Source organism: Geotrypetes seraphini, chromosome 14, assembly GCF_902459505.1.
Source record: "Geotrypetes seraphini chromosome 14, aGeoSer1.1, whole genome shotgun sequence".
In the NCBI taxonomy this organism is placed as follows: Eukaryota; Metazoa; Chordata; class Amphibia; order Gymnophiona; family Dermophiidae; genus Geotrypetes; species Geotrypetes seraphini.
Genome location: NC_047097.1, coordinates 70,737,802 through 70,755,972, shown reverse-complemented (window position 1 = coordinate 70,755,972; position 18,171 = coordinate 70,737,802). Strand labels below are relative to the sequence as shown.

Here is an 18,171-nt window from a genome sequence, read left to right as displayed (position 1 = left end):
GCGCTAGCTGGAGGCGTGTGTTCCAGAGACTCCTCCCTCTCGCTGCCGCTGCTCTTCAAAGCGGTCTGCTGAGGTTCGCCAGCCGCTGTAGCTAACCTTGCAGGCTGCTCTCCACCTTCCCGATGCAGATAAAAAAGGAAATCCAGGTAGGATGGAGGCTGCGATCGGCAGTGACTGCTGCTACTCCTCCAGCCGCCTAGCTCCTCTCCGCCAGCCCCGGACGGCAGCCCCCTCCACCCCGTCCTGATCACGAGGGAGACCGGGGAAGGGGAAAGGGAGGAAGCATCTCTAGCACCCGTTAATGTAACGGGCTTAAAGAGCTAGTGTTAGAATAATTGTTCACAGATTCCCCCATGCAGCAGTGCTTACACTGCCACGATCTGCGTGGGAGTGTTGTCGGTCATTGTCTAAAGCATAATAAAAAACCTTGATAAATTTGTAATGCTTTAAAACAGAGCACTTTGGATGAATGAAACTAAAACTGAACTGTTCTTCCACAGCCTCACAAAGATACATTTGGAGAAAATAAGATGAAGCATTTGAAGAAAAGAACATCTTGCCAGCTGTGGATCTGTAGAGGAGAGTGTGGCATAGTGGTTAGAGCAAAGAAACACATGAGAACCAAATTAACAAACTCAAAGTCGCAAGGCAAAGAGTGGATATGTCCTAATAAGATTGGTGAACACTATTTGTTACATAAAAGTCCTTTATTCATCAAATAACTGAATGGTTCAAACTCTGACTTGACATGTACATGTTTCGGCCTCAGCCGGACTGCCTCAGGAGTCTTATGGGTGAAAACCCCCCCAAACGCACAAACTTCTGGTGTGATGATAAATATATGGATTCTTTGAAATTTGTAACACATTTTAAACTGAGGACAAGTTTCAACTTCAGCGTATATTAGGTTTCAAAGAATTCATATATTTATCATCACACCAGAAGTTCGTGCATTTGTGTTTTTTTCACGCATAAGACTCCTGAGGCAGGCCAGTTGAGGCCGAAACATATATGTCAAGTCAGAGCTTGAACCGTTCAGTTATTAGATGAATAAAGGACTTTTATGTAACAAATAGTGTTCACCAATCTTATTAAGACATATCCACTCTTTGCCTTGTGGTAGTGGTTAGAGCTACAGCCTCAGCACTCTGAGGTTGTGGGTTCAAATCCCATGCTGCTCCTTGTGACCCTGGGCAAGTCATCTAATCCTCCATTGCCCCAGGTACATTAGATAGACTGTGAGCCCGCTGGGACAGATAGGGAAAAAATACTTGAGTACCTGAAAACTGCTCAATACCCCTTGTCCAAGCAATATATAAAAACCCCATTCCATTCCCTTCCCATCTGTTATATTTTGGGGATGTGAAAATAGGCAGTAGAATCCACATACAGTGGTGCCTCGCATAAAGAACGCCTCGCACAGCGAACGCTGCACACAACGAACTTCGTTTCACACAACGAAGTTGCCCGAGCTTCCACGATCGCTGCCGATGTATTGCATCCTTCCGCGCAGGCACTGCAGGCAGTCGTTAGTCACTGCGCTTAACTTAAGCACGTATCGCGGCAATCGTTCTTCATTACAAATTAAATCACGCACGCACGCACGTATCACGGCAGTCGTCCTTTTAAGATAAACTCAATATTTTTTATATATCATGGCTTCTAAAAAAAGCAGGAAGGTGATTTCTGTTGAAATGAAACGGGAAATGAATGTGGGGTAAAACAGTGTGACCTCGTCAAAGAGTTTGGCCTCAGCAAGACCACCATTTTCACCATTTTGACAAATTTATCTTTTTTTATGTCATCTTAGCATATTTTATGCTGCAGAACGAATAATTTTTTTTAACATGTATTGTTATGGGAAAACACTTTTCGCATAACAAACTTGCTCCTGGAACGAATTAAGTTCGTTGTGTGAGGCACCACTGTACTATAAAAGTTAATGTCACACAGTGAGGGAAGAAATTGAAGCTGAAAAGGGCAAGCCAATCCAAAACATACCTCACAATCGTAGGAGTACGTGAAATAAAGAGAAATGATGTTGGAATCGTCCTAGCAATCTCTAAATAGGAGTGAAACTCTGTGGAGAGATGTGAAGCATGCAATGCATGCAAGGAAGAGTGGGGAAAAAATTACAGAATCAAGGATAGGAAAACTTACCTGACTACAAGAAATATTTGGAAACGGTTACTTTTGCCAAAAAGTGTGTTACAAAAGTACAATCTGAAAAGGTATCCTTTGCACTTGCCATATTCAAAGTTTTCTTATTTTCAGTCTGTAAAAATCACCATAGTAATTATACTGTATATTCTCAAATATAAACCGAGATTTTTGGGTCCAAAAATTGACAGACATGGGAGAAGCCACTGCTTGCCCTGGATCGGTGGCATGGAATGTTGCTACTCTTTGGGATTCTAGAATCTTGTTACTCTCTGGGATTCCAGAATCTTGCTATTCTTTGGGATTCTTTTTGGAATGTTGCTATTTGGGTTTTTGGATTGACTTCTGTGAAGATGGGATTCTGGGCTAGATGGACCATTGGTCTGACCCAGTAAGGCTATTCTTATGTTCTTATGATGGGGTTCGGAGCGGCGGTGTACCATTTGCTATGGCATTCACTTGCTTGAGGTTGTTAGTTTGCCAGTCCTTGTGCTTTTAAGAGGGTTAAATTGGGGGGGGGGGGGGGGTTTGCTTTTTACATTTAAAGGTACAGGAGCTCTATTTGATCACTGTGAAGGGCTGTTTCATTTATTTCCTCATAAATGTGCAATGGAGGGAGGCGGGTGTGCTTGCAGAATTTTTAATAGTGGGCCTGACATTTGAACTTGAGCACTGATCTCGGGGGCAGCAGTTATAGTGGTGGTCCTAGAAACTTCTTTTCTGTGCTGCCATGCTCCGAGTCACCTTCAGCCAATGCAGAACTGCACCTGGGCAGGCGCCACTGCCCTTGTCCAAAAAAGCAGTTGTCCACTTTTAGTTAAACTTAAAAGTTTTGTGGTATGTCTGCTTGCTTCAAATGTAAATATTCACTCTCCTCCCCAAAATTAATGGAACTGCTGCTTTTGCTTGTGTAAAATCTACCCACTCCGTTAAATAATATCTGTGAAATAGATTAGGTAAATGAGAAAGTATTTCACAGTTGTGGCCTGTGCTGTGAACAGTGTATCTGCAGCATTTGTGCGCAAGTCCAGTGTCGGGTCCAGTGTGTAATTGTCCAGGAATGGCCTTTAACACCATTCCTTAGACACGATGCCAAAACCTACAAGGCTTGGGGGCCTCTCCTTCGGATTTTGGCTTATGCCTGGACCAAACAGCTCCCAGGAATGTTGCTCCAGGACACAGGCCCTGCCTTGTTAGGAAATCTGTGAAGTTTGGGAACTCGTAATACCTCGCATAGCTCTGTGTACTGTAACAGTGTGTAGAAATAGGGCTGGAGCAATGAGCAATCAGGCTGTTTATTAATATAGAATACCCTGGTGATTCCACTTCCATTAGTCATGGAGGGGACCGGGTGGGTATTATAAGCTTATAAGGAATATACACACAGTTGTCAATTTAGAATACTAATGTACAGTTCGTGTGTGTGGGAGGGATGCAAGGGAGTTATGTATAGATGAAGAAAATATCCTTTCTTATTAGACTCTACAAGTACCTGAAAAAGACAAGATATGGAAACTTTAGATTTATGAGTGCTATAAAGTAGTGTTGATATTTTATTTATTCATTTATTCGGTTAGTTTTATGTCCCATCCTCCCAGATGAGCTCAGAATGGGTAACAAGGTTGACGTACATAATGCATAGACAAACAAATTATGACTTTACATGTGTACAGTAACGTTAGATATACAGAGAGTCAAGTTTAACATACGATTTGGTCATTTTAAGTTAACATACGGTTATTTCCATCTTCAGTTAACAAGCAGAGTGGATTTAGTTTGGTGTAAATTAGAATACATATGGTTGGAAGGGAGTGACTGAATTTATGGGAAGAGGTAAGATTTTATTGCTTTCCTGAAGTTCAGAAGCCCTTTGAGGGATCTGATATGAGGAGGCAGCTGATTCCAATAGCTTGGTAGGAAGTGGGAGTAGGAACGGCATCTGGCGCTTTGGTGTTGGAGGACATGACCAGGAAGTATTTGCAGACGTGTTTCCTCCTGGGAGCGGAGTGGTCTGTTTGGAGAAGGTTTGGTTGATATGTAGCTGGGTGCCATGTTATGTAGGGACTTGTATGTCATTACCAGGCCCTTGAAGATGCAACATTTGGTAATGGGTAGTCAGTGGGCTGTTGATGGTGCTTCTGAGATGGAGTTGTGGGCGTGGAGGTTTTTTAGGCATCTGATTGCCATGTTCTGTATGAGTTGGATAGTGTGATACAGTAGTCCATGCGGGATAGGACGAAGGCATAGAGAAGTTGGGTGAAGTCAATTTTTGAGAAGTAGCTTCTTATTTTCCGGAGCTGACGAAGAGAGTAGAATGAGGAGGAGACTTCCTGAGAGATGTGACAAGGGAGTGAAAGGTTTGCATCGACAAGTATTCCCAGGCTGTGTGCTTGGTCTTTTGCAGTTAGGGTAGTGGTTTCCCAGATAAGAGAAGGAAGGGTGTAAGTTCAGTGCTCTTTGCAGATCCAAAGGAGTTCTGTTTTGAGGCGTGTAGTTGCAGTTTGTTTATAGACATCCAGATTTTGATTTCCGTTAGACAGTTGAGTTTTGCAATCTGGGAGTCATGTCTCTTCCCTGAAGGAAGGTATAGTTGGATGTTGTAGAAGGTTGTAAGTGCCATGATCGCACAACACCATTTCTCCGGCTACTAGTACAATACAAGTTTCAAGTTTTATTTAAAATTTGATTAAATTGCTCATTCAGACTTCTAAGCGATGTACAGAAATAAAATCATTAAAGATAAGGACTTACCAACATATTATAACCAAACTCACAGACTTAAGTACAGACAAACAGACAGAACCAATGGGAGAGAAGGGATGAAGTTCAAATGTGATAGGATAGAGAACAAAAAAGGCTAAATGTAAAACTGACTCTGATTTCCAAGTATCTCAAAGGAAATGGACTGGATTTCTTGAACCAGATTTCCCTTTATACCAGTGGTTCCCAAACTTTTTCTGTTCACAGCTCACTTAATGTTTAAAAATTTTTCCACTGCTCCCCAGGTCAAACGATAGTTCTGTAATCTAATACAGTTTCTCAACTTCTTCAAGCCAAGTACCCCCTAAGTCTAACAAATATCAGAGTACCCCCACCTAAGCTCCGCCCCAGACCACCCAGGCTTCGCCCCTGACCCCACCCCCATAATAATAGTACTAATTGTAATGCAATTTCTTCCATCCATTTTTCATATACACGCAATATAATCTTAATACATAATGGTAACCACAAAATTAAAAAAAAAAAACACAAAGCACACTGTACGCAGAGAAAATGTTAATTATCATTTATATTCATTTTTTTTCCAAAGAGGTCAAGGCAGATGATTTTTAAATATGCAATGTCACCTCATTAACAACTATAGAAAAACAGAGAAATATAGTGCAAAATATAGACAGCAGATATAAATTCTCAAAACTGATACATTTCGATCACTAAATTAAAATTAAAATCATTTTTCCTACCTTTGCTGTCTGGTGATTTCATGAGTCTTTGGTTACACTTCCTTCTGACTGTGCATCCAGTATTTCATTCTTTCTGCCTCCTGCATGCTTTCTCTCCTCTGGACCTCATTCCCTTCCCCAACCAACATCTTTCTCTATCTCCCCATGAGTCCAACTTTTCTGCCTCTCTCCTCCATCCCCCATTGGCAACATGTTTCCCTCTCTCTCTCACTGTCCTCCTCTCATTCCCTCCCTTGCTGCAAAGGGAGTGGGGAGAGAGATCCAGGGTGCATCTCTCCCATTCCCTCTACTGCAGGGGTCTCAAAGTCCCTCCTTGAGGGCCGCAATCTAGTCGGGTTTTCAGAATTTCCCCTATGAATATGCATGAGATCTATGTGCATGCACTGCTTTCAATGCATATTCATTGGGGAAATTCCGAAAACCCGACTGGATTGCGGTCTTCAAAGAGGGACTTTGAGACCCCTGGTCTATATAGTATGCCAAGTCAGAGTTGAAACTACATTTCTGTGCAGGCTGTGCCCCATGTGCAAAAAAAGTCATTTCACTGTTCTTGTGTTGAGACATTAATTCTTTTTGTAAATTGAAACATCAAGTTACCAACGCTTTTTTTTGTTTGTTTTTGGAAGACTCAAAAATTGAAATGTTTTTTCACTCCCCAGCACAGCTTAAGCAACTATACCAAAACCAAACTGGAGAAAACATATGAGGACCCATTGAATTGCCCACCCCTTCAGCTTCAGAAGAGGCGGCATGCTTCAGAGCAGTTTGGGAAATTTATGGCGCCTTCTGTGGTCTTTGACATACCAAATGTGGGAGCTTTGCCAGCTGGAGGAAATAATCCGTGCACCTGCAACACCTCAACAAGACACACGATATTACTCTCCCCCACCCAAAAGAATAAATGAGCTTGGTTTTCTCACCGCTTTCTACCTCCTTGTAAACAAAACATGAGCCTTTTCCCTTCCCCCTAGACGCCATCATTGCCTCTGTTCACTTTTTGCTCTTGGTCAGCTGAGTTCAAGGCTGTCAATTTTTCTGGATTTCAATGTAATGGACTTTTGCCATGTGACACTATTTCTGAACAGCTTGTGCTGCTTTTAGCTTACTTTTCCTAAAAAGAAAGCTTATGAGACGGATGTGTGTGTGTGTGCTCCCAGCAGCTCAGAGACCAGCAAGTTACAAGGACATACTGATGAGTAAAGAATCATCTGATGGAGTTCAGAAGAATAGTGGACCGATTTTTCACTCCGTCAAAAATTACAAAGACTAGGGGACACTCGATGAAGTTACAGGGAAATACTTTTAAAACCAATAGGAGGAAATTTTTTTTTTCACTCGGAGAAAAGTTAAGCTCTGGAACGCGTTGCCAGAGGTTGTGGTAAGAATGGATAGCGTAGCTGGTTTTAAGAAAGATTTGGACAAGTTCTGGAAGAAAAGACCATAGTCCGTTATTGAGAAAGACATGGGGGAAGCCTCTGCTGCCTTGGATCGGGTAGCATGGAATATTGCTACTCTTTGGGGTTCTGGAATCTTGATACTCTATGGGGTTCTAGAATCTTTTGTTACTCTTTGGGATTCTGGAATATTGCTAGTCTGAGTTTTGGCCAGGTACTATTGACCTGGATTGGCCACCCTGAGAACGGTCTACTGGGCTTGATGGACCATTGGTCTGACCCAGTAAGGCTATTCTTATGTTCTTATGCTCTTAGATATGAGTGAGGAGCTCTAGAAATTTGGAGTGCTTTTTACTACACTTGATCACATATGTAGGAGTTACTGCACTTTTGAACAGGACCCCTTGGTTCTCTCTTTGTTGCAGAGCCCTTTAGTTCATCTGATATGTAGTCTCTTTCTTCTGTATGGGGTCTCAAGAAGACAATGTTCCTCATAGGCCATGGTTCCCCAACTCCAACAGATCCTCGGAGAATTTGAAAAGCAGAGTATTATTGATGCCTTTCTTCATTCCTTGCATTGGCATGGATGCAGGCTCTAATATACGACCTTCATGGGGCATCATCACCACTGGGGCACAGAGGTACTTTTGCTTCAGTATCAACTACTTCAGTGTTAATATCGAGTGAATTAGAGAATCAAGCTACTTTAAGGGTTCCACCTTCTTCAAAATCTAGTAGAATTTTGCAGGGACAGAAATCAAACCTCTCCTCGCTGGAATCAAACCTGTCCCCACCCATCCCCATAAACTACAGTAGTTATTTGATTTAATTGTGCTACTGAATTAAAGGCTCAGGTAGAAACCAACTTACAAATAAGCAAAGACACTTTATTAATTTGGAAATATTAATTGGGAAGAACACATGCATCCCTCTAACATCGGAGGGAAGGCTTCTGGATCAGCCATAGGAAGCATGTTGGAACTGCTGCCTTCGGCTTTTTGAAGAAACACGTGCAGCTGCCTGGAAAGAAGGAAGGAGGAGGCCTCCAGGAGACAGGTACATACTACGGGAACCCCGCAAGAGGTGCTTCCATCCCCACTGCCCCAGGGGCTCACTGCCAGATCTCCACAGATTCTGCAGGAGTCCTTTAGGCACTGTTTCCATACAGTTCTCTAAAACCTTGTTCCCAGCAAAATAAGGGATGTCCTTATAGAGGTCTTTTCTGCTAGTCAAGCCCTAACTCAGACTTTTCCCAGTAAATTCTTTTCAGATTTACAAACTGTGGGTTGCCCTTTATGGATCATCAGTTTACTTGGAACAGGAGTTAATTGGTCTTTGTCGGAATCCTCTACTTCCCCGAATTTGTATGGGAAGTGACTGATATCATTCCATTTTTTTTTTCTAGAGGAGGAGAAGTCCAAGGGAAGACATATGAAAGATAAACATTTTCAAATGCTTTAAGGAAGGCATGAAGAATAGACAGATGAGAATGTGGGATACTCTCCTCTTTGTACAATCTGTCAGTAGGAAGGTGCATTAGGCTCCCGGCTTCCATAAACACTGCCTAAATAGTTGAAGCTGTCCTCAAGAAGGCCAAGAATTCAGTCTTCAGTATTTGCCAGGAGGGATGCCTATAACCTGAGCCTTTTTAGAGACTTGTTCCCCTCATTTTAATTGTAAACCGCATAGAATTTTATGTAAAGCGATCGGTCAAATTTTAATAAACTTGAAACTTAAGGCATTCACATCATTTTATTGCTTGGAGAGGGAATTCCTGATGTAACAGTAGGTTTGGTTGGTGTGTACTGAGGAGCATCTTTAAAACACAGAATCCAACTACAGACCCCCCTTTCCTGGGCTATTGATTTTCTTGGGGCCTTAGTCAAAAAAATAATGCAAAAGGCCTGTTGCTGTGAAAAACCAAGGTATTGGTATTCTGTGTTTCCATTTTCGGTTCTTTTATTAAAGGCAACCTGTAGCTAGGAGGCAGAAAAAACAATGAAGGTGACTGAATGGTATTCCATCTCGTTTATTGAATAGAAAGACTCGACACGATTGTGTTTCGGCTCTTAACGGGCCTTCCTCAGGAGTCTGAACTTATGTTGCTGCTCTCGATGTGTAAACTTTTGTAACGTTTGTTTACTCATCGAGAGCGGTGCATTTTGCAGGCAGCTTTAGAAGGACATTTCTGGGTGCCGTTTTTTCTTTAATCATCAGCATACACCTAATGTAATACAGAGAAAGGTCACGAAGACTGAAATTTTTTTTTTTCCCTAAATTCATCACGACACAAGTTCAGACTACTGAGGGAGGCCTGTTAGGGCCCGAAACACGATCGTGTCAAGTCTTTCTATTCAATAAACAAGATTGAATACCATTCAGTCACCTTTGTTGTTTTTTCTGCTTTCACGGTCTGTGAAGGTAGCATTTCCTGTGTTTTCTGCAGCCTGTAGCTAGGAACATAAGTGAGAATTTGTGTCCTTTTCCTCAGAGAAGACAAAGTTGTTTACCGGCAACAGGCATTTGAGGACAGCAAGGTATACTTATTTACACATTTGATATACCACCTTTCGCATTACAGCAGCAAAGTTGTTTACAGTAGGAGAGTGAGGAGGAAAGAGAAGGAGAAAAAACTACTAATTACATACATGCTGAAAGAGCCAGGTCTTTGAGTACTTGTTTTTTTTTTAATTTGGTTTTCTTTTTAAACGTAGTGTAAGATGATTCAGAGAAGACTGCAGAGAAGAATGGGGGGAGCAAGAGGGCACATAAGTTTTCATGATGTTCGTTCACCTCCCCAAGAAGTTGGATTTTCTTGCACTCCAGCTGCTGTAAGGTTGGCATAAAAGTGAGGCAGCCCTGTGTGGGAACTCAACACACGAGTGCAGTGGAGTGTGCTAGAAAGCTCTCACAACTTCAAGAGCTGCTCCATTTTTGACAGCCCCGGAGCTTTGTTGGATGATGTCAAAACCTCCAGTGAGGACTTAATCCTGCTCATCTTTGGAGGAAACCTGTAACAGGTTATGCAAGTTTTCACATTGTTTGACATCCTATCCTAATCAAATTTTCAGGAGATGATGGGAGGATGGTGGGAGTTGCAAAAGCTTCTGGTGGGAGACTCTGTTTTGGGGATCCAGTTATGTGCAGAAATTCCTTCCTTCCTTCTTAGTATCCCAGGCTAGTTTTTACTGCGGCAAATGACAGCGTCAGATTCCATCCTATGCAGCCATCCCCAATGCTATCTTGGTTCTCAGTCTATACTTAATGATTGAAAATGAGATCTTTAGGAATCAGGGGATAACCATGATAAAGGGTGTCGGTGGCAAAGTAAGGAGGCAGAGGAGTGGACTTCCGCGGGCGCTGCCTTGGTGGGGGCGTCGGCACCTCTCCACCCCACGGCCACGCCTTGCTTGCGCCCTCCTTCCCACCCACCGTGAGCAACTTCTCTCTGGTCTGCTTCTCCTCTGAAATCACTTCAGAGTTCAGGAAGCAACGTCAGAGGGAAAACCAACGCCGGCAGTTAGGAGAAGCTGTTCATGCCGGCAAAGATTTAAAGAGGTACAGGAGGAAGGGAGGGCGCAAGGGTGGCGTGGGGGGCGGAGGACACGGGGGCACGTCCTACCCTCACTACGCCACTGAAGTATGCTCCCCATTTTATAACAAAAAAAACAAAAACCCTTTTGCACTGCACTTAGAAAGCACTGTTTCTGTAGGTGCAGATTATAATCTTATTATTATTATTATATTGAAACAGTAATGTTGATGTTGCAGCACTCAGAAAAATTGACAATGAATGAGTGGGCAGGCTAGGGTTCTCGATGTCAATCTGTGTAGGAATGGTTTGGAGGACTTTTCTTTTTTTTTGGGGGGGGGGGCGGGGGATGGAGTTCCTTTCTGGATTTTATGGTGTGTTATGAAATTGTGAACCTGAGAGAGCCCTGGAAGTAACCTGTATGGAGCGCAATGCACTGGCACTACACCACTAGATGAGGGGAGAGAGGGACATGAGAGAACGGGGTTTGACGGTTGAGCATGTATGCGAATCTAGCCAAAACGAATCTAGCCAAAACAAATGACAATACGTCATTGCTTGGCAAACTGTTCATTCTTTGCTGTCATTTACTATGTTATGTTGCTAAGTTGTGTGTGTGTGTGTATATAATAATCATAATAATAATAATAAGATTATATATATCTCCCTTCCACTTTTACTTTTTACTGCAAGCATCAAATATAACTAGGTAATTTTGGCAAAATTATTACTTCAGTAAAAGCAGCAAATGTTATCCTGTACTTCTTTACATATACAGGCAAGTCCTCGAGTTACAGAGGTACTTAAGAACACAGTTGCGGCTTCCTTTGATTTCACTGAGCTGTATTTCCAGTGGCCTAGACTCCTATACTTCTCCTGCAGCAGATTCAGGCCACGTGAAGAAGAGTGTGTGGTTATACACGCTGTACCTTAGAGGGAACACTGGGACAGTTGGCCCTTTTGTCAGCTGGGAGCAGAGGCAAGAATCTTAAAATCTTCCAGTTCCGAGTTACATACAGATCCGACTTAAACAGCTTTTAAAAGCATAACTCATTCTTAATTCAGGGACTACCTGTAAAAGTATCAAAACTTTTTACTTAAGTAAATTACAGTAGTTATATTTACTTAGTTACAATACAACATTGACTAATATAGAGAAGGAGGGCTGGCACAATTCATGTGTTGTCCTTTTATTTTAACCAGCAAGTAATATTTTGCCAACCCAAGTACAAACTGTCACACCAAGTGTTTCCAGAATATGAACCATCCAATGGCAAACTAGCTTTTACAATGAAAGATGACGTGCCATAGAGCAACTGCACCGAGATCAAACCTCAATGCAATTTTAAAAGTGATGCAACCTGGACGTTAAGCTCAGAATGAAGGATTGTTAGGCTCTCTTCCAAAAGGAGATCGTAAAGTTTTAAGTTATGGATCCTAAGACTGCATGACCTGACTTAAACATGAGAAAAATATTTACTCATTGGGAACGATGCCACAAGCAGCATGTAAGAACATAGGCACGTGTGCATTTCCAGATGCTATTGCACAAACACCTTCCCTCTCCGTCCCCTATTGAGTCCATGTCTCAATCGCATCTCTTTACCATGTTTTGCAGAGGAATCTTTTTCAGCCGTCATACCAATATCTCAAGAACCTAAAACAAACACAAGGGGGGCGAGGGAGGAAAATTGCACAGGTCAGACATACATATCATTTACAGACTCTCTTACTTCATTACAGGCTTATAAGTTGGTCTTTCCCTTTGTTATATAGTTAAGATTCTGAAAGAGAAGTCATTACACACAGCTGGCCCAGAGGTATCAATTAATACACTAGGTGGAAAATGTGTCTTAAGGGAGCTTTCAGGACATAAGAACAAGCTGGGGGCAGTATGCTTCTGTTTCAGTCCCTTTTACTGGGGATGTTGCCATGTAAGCAATGCAATGCTGACATTTAGAAGCAACAAAGCAGCTTTGATAATGATATATGACAACTGCAGAATTTTTACTTTTTACTCAAGTATTCTTTTAGGCACTTTTTATATAAGTAAATTTTAAATGTTGTTTTTCATTACTTTTACTTAAGAATCAAAATATGTGTTTACCTTTACTTTTACTTAAGTAGTTTGACCTAGTACTTTAAACCACATAAAAATGGCCTTTTTCGGTCAGACCAATGGTCCATCAAGCCCAGTAGACTACAATGGAAACTCACGGCAGCCATTTTGATGATGGCTCTGCACGGGGGCCTCTAGACCACCAGGTAAGGTCTGGGGAGGGTCCTTGATGCAGCGTTTCTTCCCCCCCCCGCCAAAAAATCGCAAATAACCGAATCTGCAGATTCAGAGGGATTAATGTAATTTTATATTTTTCTATGTAACTTGGTGTAACCTGCCCTGGTTAAGGGCGGGATATAAATAAATAAACCAAACCAAACATGATTTGACTTATTAATGCTTCTTTGATGCCCATAGGCTTGCTTTAATTAAAGTGTGATTAATTTGGGGGGGGCCCTAGGTTGGCAGGTTATCCTTCCACCTGTGGAAACTGGTGCTCGCTCTAAGAAGAAAGGTTGGCGTTTGTACATATGTCACCTTCTCAAGTTGCAGGATTTGTGTTGATCCTAGAGAAGAGCCTGTGTGCACTGCCAGCCGAGCCTTGTTCATCATTAATGCTGAAAGGCTGAACCAGAAGATTAATCTATATAGGAGCACACTCGGTGAAATCTATGAGAAGCTGGTTGTTAATAGACAGGGTTAAGAGACTGCACGTGCTAGGATTAAGATTTTATGTTTATTAAACTTAGCCATTTAAAGAATAACGGTACATCACGGGGGGGGGGGGGGGGGGATAATCTATCCTTGCAAGCATTTGACCAAACTGAGGCGGGAACTGGATGAGGAGAAGGTTTCACCCAGACCCCTTGTGCTCACTCAGAGGAGGGTAAACTTGTTCTCATCAGCCAACAACTTGGTTTGGTTTTCAGAACAACTGAAAAAGATGTGAATGAGCTTCCTGGGCCAAATACATGCACTTTTATACCTTATGAATATTCATTGTGTGTAACCTCTGCCAAGTAGAGCCAGTTCGCCCCTACCCTACCCTGTTCTCTGTGACTGAGTGATACTTTTGTTCAGTAGGGAATTCTGCCCATTGCCAACCTGCTTTGTCGCTCTGAAAGTAGCCTGTGGCGTTTGAAATAGCAGGCAGGAGGAGAGAATTGACCAGGCTACAGAGAGGGCTTAGTTGCACTTGAAGAAAAAAATTTATGAATGAACAAAAGAGGAAAAGACCATATCGAGAGATTTGGATGTTAGTGAAATTGTATCCTGCTAGTTCATTTCACAGCCGTGCAGACATCTGGTCCTGGTGCAGTGAGCTTTGCACACCCACTATTCAGAGCTTCATTCCTCGAGATGCTCTCTTCTTCCTTTTTTAAAATCCCACGTGAGCTATTGTTCAACTTGATGGATTTCTTCCGTAATGTCACCCCTTTCCTCTCTCCTCCTCCCCCCCTCCTTTTTGCAGGGAACGCGAGAAAAAAAAAGGAAAAAATAAGTAAATCATGTTACAAGGAGAGAGAGAATACTTAAATATTTATCAGACACTTGGCAACCTACTACATGCCCGCGTGTGTCTGGCGCCCTTCCAGCCTTGGCTCGGGCTAGTGGCTGTGTTTGCCAAGAGCCATCTTCCACTGGCTGCACTTTACCTCTGTGTGTGTGACTGTTTGTTAACCTGAATGATGATGATGCTCAAGTGATAGGGTGAGGAGAGAGTTGGGTGGAAATTTTGGAAATAGAGCCGCCCAGACTGTAAAGCACAGATTGTCAGGTCTCTGCAAAAAACAGCATAACCACTTTGTACATGCTAACAGATTTTATTTAAAATAGTTAAGATTGGTTTGATTTCATTAAAATAGTTAAGCTACACTCATACATTGAGCAAGAACTACCTGAAGGAAAGGCTTGTTTCAGACAAGGTCGAGGAATATTGTAAAATATATTTTTATTGAGCTCAAGAAAGGAAGGTCCAAAAACATCAGAAACCAGAGGAAACAAGCTCGCATTTAGGGAACAAGAAACAGCACTAGAGAACTACCCCTACATACAAAGCCCCATATACCCCCCAGCATCAGAACAAGCAACAAGATTCAGCATACAACAAATACAGCTCAAGATACAATCAAAGTACATCCACCTCCCAAACCCCTCCATCCCACCCCCCTCCCCAGTCCTCCTTTTAAACATTGGCATTGGCAAAAGAAGAACAGAAAACAAATAAAACTAAAACAATCAGCAGGTGCGGGAAGTCGATCAAAACAAGAAGTCAGCAATTTAAGAGGCGGCTACATGCCACCGGAGTCATAGTGTTCCAAAATGGCTCCCAGGTACGTTGAAAAATACGTCCCAAGAGTGAAGAAAAGTCCTGTATATCCCTACATTCCCACATCAACAGGGTGATCAGGCGACATCGCCAAAGGGAATAATCAGGTCCCTCCCTCTCTATCCATGTGAGCAGAATACATTTGAGGGCTATCGCCACAGTCCACTGAAGAAAGGCAGCAGTCCCTGGTTGTCGAGGTGAAAAATGGAGGGGAACACCAAAAATAAGCAGTGGGGAACGTCGAAGAACAACATTCCAAATATTTTCCACAAAAAGAAAAATAGCTTCCAAAAAGGACTGAATAACTGGACAAGTCCAAAACATATGTTCCAAACCTGCATCAGGAGCGTCACAACGAGGACAGGCAGCAGAGGTTCGGAACCCTGAAAGGTGAGCCCTTTTAGGAGAGATATACAAGTGTAAAACCACTTTGTAATGTTGTTCCCAAAAGGTAGTATATAAGGTCGAGGAATATAAGACATTATTGCCAATGTTAGATGGATATTGGAGAAGAGCAAAGAATACCAAAAGCCCCTATACTTTTGCTTCATTAATTACAGCACACCTTTTGATTGTGGATCACGATAAACTATGGAGAACTATAGCACAAATGGGAATATCCAAACACATAACTCGGCTGATAGAGCCTTTACAAAAATCAAGAAGCTCCAGTGAGAACTGAATATGGCAACACTGGTTTCCAATAAAATGTGGCATCAGGCTAGGATGCATCTTGTAACCTTACCTGTTCAACCTTTACGTCAAAGCCATCTTTAGAAAAGTAAATTTGGAAGAAGAAAATGTTGGTTTCAAAGTTGTTGGCCAAAATATAAACAACCGGTGCTGTGCAGATGGCACAATGCTCATCACCAGCAGCCAAGAAAGACTTGCTGTATCTACTGAGAAAAGTCAAAGCCGAAAGTCATAACATGGGATTAGAACTAAACATAAACCAGAAAAAGATCATGAGCATGGAATATGATGAAGATTTTGAGCTTGAAGGTGATAGAAGTTGTAAAGGATTTCAATCTCCTGTGCTGTTTTCGTAAATAAAGAAGCAACTAGCAGGGAAGAAATACTCCGCGGAATAGCACTTGGTCGCTCGTCAATGAAGGCTCTCAACAAAGTTTTCAAAGAACGAATATCAAACTTGTCTAGGCACTTACTTTCTCAGTGGTCAATTGCGAATGCAAAAGCTGGACACAATAGAAACAAGACAGAAAGAAGATCGACTCATTTGAGCTTTGGTGCTGGAGAGGGATTTTATGCATGCTGTGGACCACCAGAAGAATCAACAAATCGATTCTGGAAGATATCAAACCAGCTATATCACTGAAAACCCAAATGATGAAGTTACGGATGTCTTATTTTGGTCACTATCAGAGAGATCACTGGAGAAGGACATCATGTTTGGGAAGCTCGAAGGAAACAGGTGAAGAGAGTGACCTGCAATCAGATGGCTGCATATGTTGAAAACAATCATGGGGATGATAATGGAGGACCTTATTGGATTAGCAGAAATTTCTTTTTAGATCTGTAATTCATCAAGACGCTAGGGCTCGAACACGACTCTATACTGCCTAACAAATGAGATTTGTTTGCCTTTGTATACTCTGTGTGTGTGTATGTGTGTGTATGTATGTATGTATGTATGTGTGTGTGTATATGTATATGTATGTATATATATATATCAGTAGTTCACAAACCTGTCCTGGGGTACCCCCAGCCAGTCAGGTTTTCAAGATATCCCTAATGAATATGCATGAGAGAGATTTGCATACCTGTCACTTCCATTATATGCAAATCTCTCTCATGCATATTCATTAGGGATATCTTGAAAACCTGACTGGCTGGGGGTACCCCAGGACAGGTTTGGGAACCACTGAGATATATATATATCTATATCTTTGCATTCCATCCTGTGAAGCTGAGGTTCTTGATTTTTTAAATAAGTTTTATATCCTATAGTATTTTACAGTTTTAATTGCCCAAACAGAAGATGCACAGTAAATCATAGAACATTGAATAATGAACATTGATGATGATCAAAGCAAGACATGAAAGGGAAGGGCGAAAGAGATAGGATATGAGATATACCGCTTTTCTGAGGTTACAATTAAAGCAGTTTACATATTATTTATGGGTATTTATTTTGTACCAGAGTCATGAGGAGCTAAAGCAGGAATAAAACTCAGTTCCCCTGGTTTTCAGGCGACGTCACTAACCATTAGGCTAGTACTTCACTCCTAGGCTAGGCTGCAGTCTATGATATATCAATAAAATAACACAACATGACGAGGCATGCTGGAAACAGAAGAAATCCGTGTTCTGTGGGAGGAAAGGAATTTAGGTTTTAGCTCACACTTTTTTTTTTCTTTTTTCTTTTCATGTCACTAGAGCAGGCTTCCCAAGCTATGAATTAGGACCCCAAAATGAAGTTACATCATGACCTGGGTGGGTTCTCTCTGGGCACATCAATGTCCTGCATATCCAAGGGATCACACAGTTTTATTTGGCTTCAATCATAGGTCACAGCCACTCTCTAGTGCGGGGAGTGGCAGTGAGATTTGGACCTTGACTTCTCTGATTCTTAGCCTCTTTACTCTTAACCATCAACCACTCCACAGAGCATAAAGTTGTGATCCACATAAAGGTCTCTGGTGATAAGTTATTGTCTATCACATAAACCAAAAAGCAGGAATGGCTAATGCTTTAAAACTCATGAATCAACTTGTAGAATAGTGCTCAGAAGGTGTTATTCTCAGACCAAACTTCGGGACAAGCCCGGATGTTTGAACATTTGAATCTCAAGCTTAATCGTCACACTGAAATAGACTTTAAATGTAAAAAATAATGCTGAATACTTGCAAAGTTGATATATAAGTATTAAGTATCTCTCATTCCCTCCATCATCTTTCATAGTCTGCCAGCAGTGCTAGCTGGCTCCAGTCTCTCGTGGTCTCTTCAGTCCCTGCTACACCAGAACAGCTGATGTAACCTCCTGTTCTATTGTAGCAGGGACAGTAGGAGACTGGAGCTGACTAACCTGCTGGTAGTGTTCAACTTTAATCACTACCACTGCCAGCAGGCTATGAAAGGTTGGATATAGTGGGCTGCAGTGGCAGGCATCACAGAGGCTGCAGGTGAGTGGCAGGCAGTGGCAAAGCTGCTTTGCTGGAAAGGCAGTGGCAGTAAGGGTGGCTCTCCAGGGAAGGGGCAATAGCCACAGTGGC

The 18,171-nt window shown here is 42.1% G+C and overlaps 1 protein-coding gene across 1 annotated transcript in view; it reads left to right on the top strand.

Annotated features, from left to right (window-relative positions):
• The window catches only part of IGF1R (insulin like growth factor 1 receptor), a 384,398-nt gene that overhangs the window by 261,897 nt on the left and 104,330 nt on the right, over positions 1-18,171 (top strand). The window lies entirely within an intron of this gene.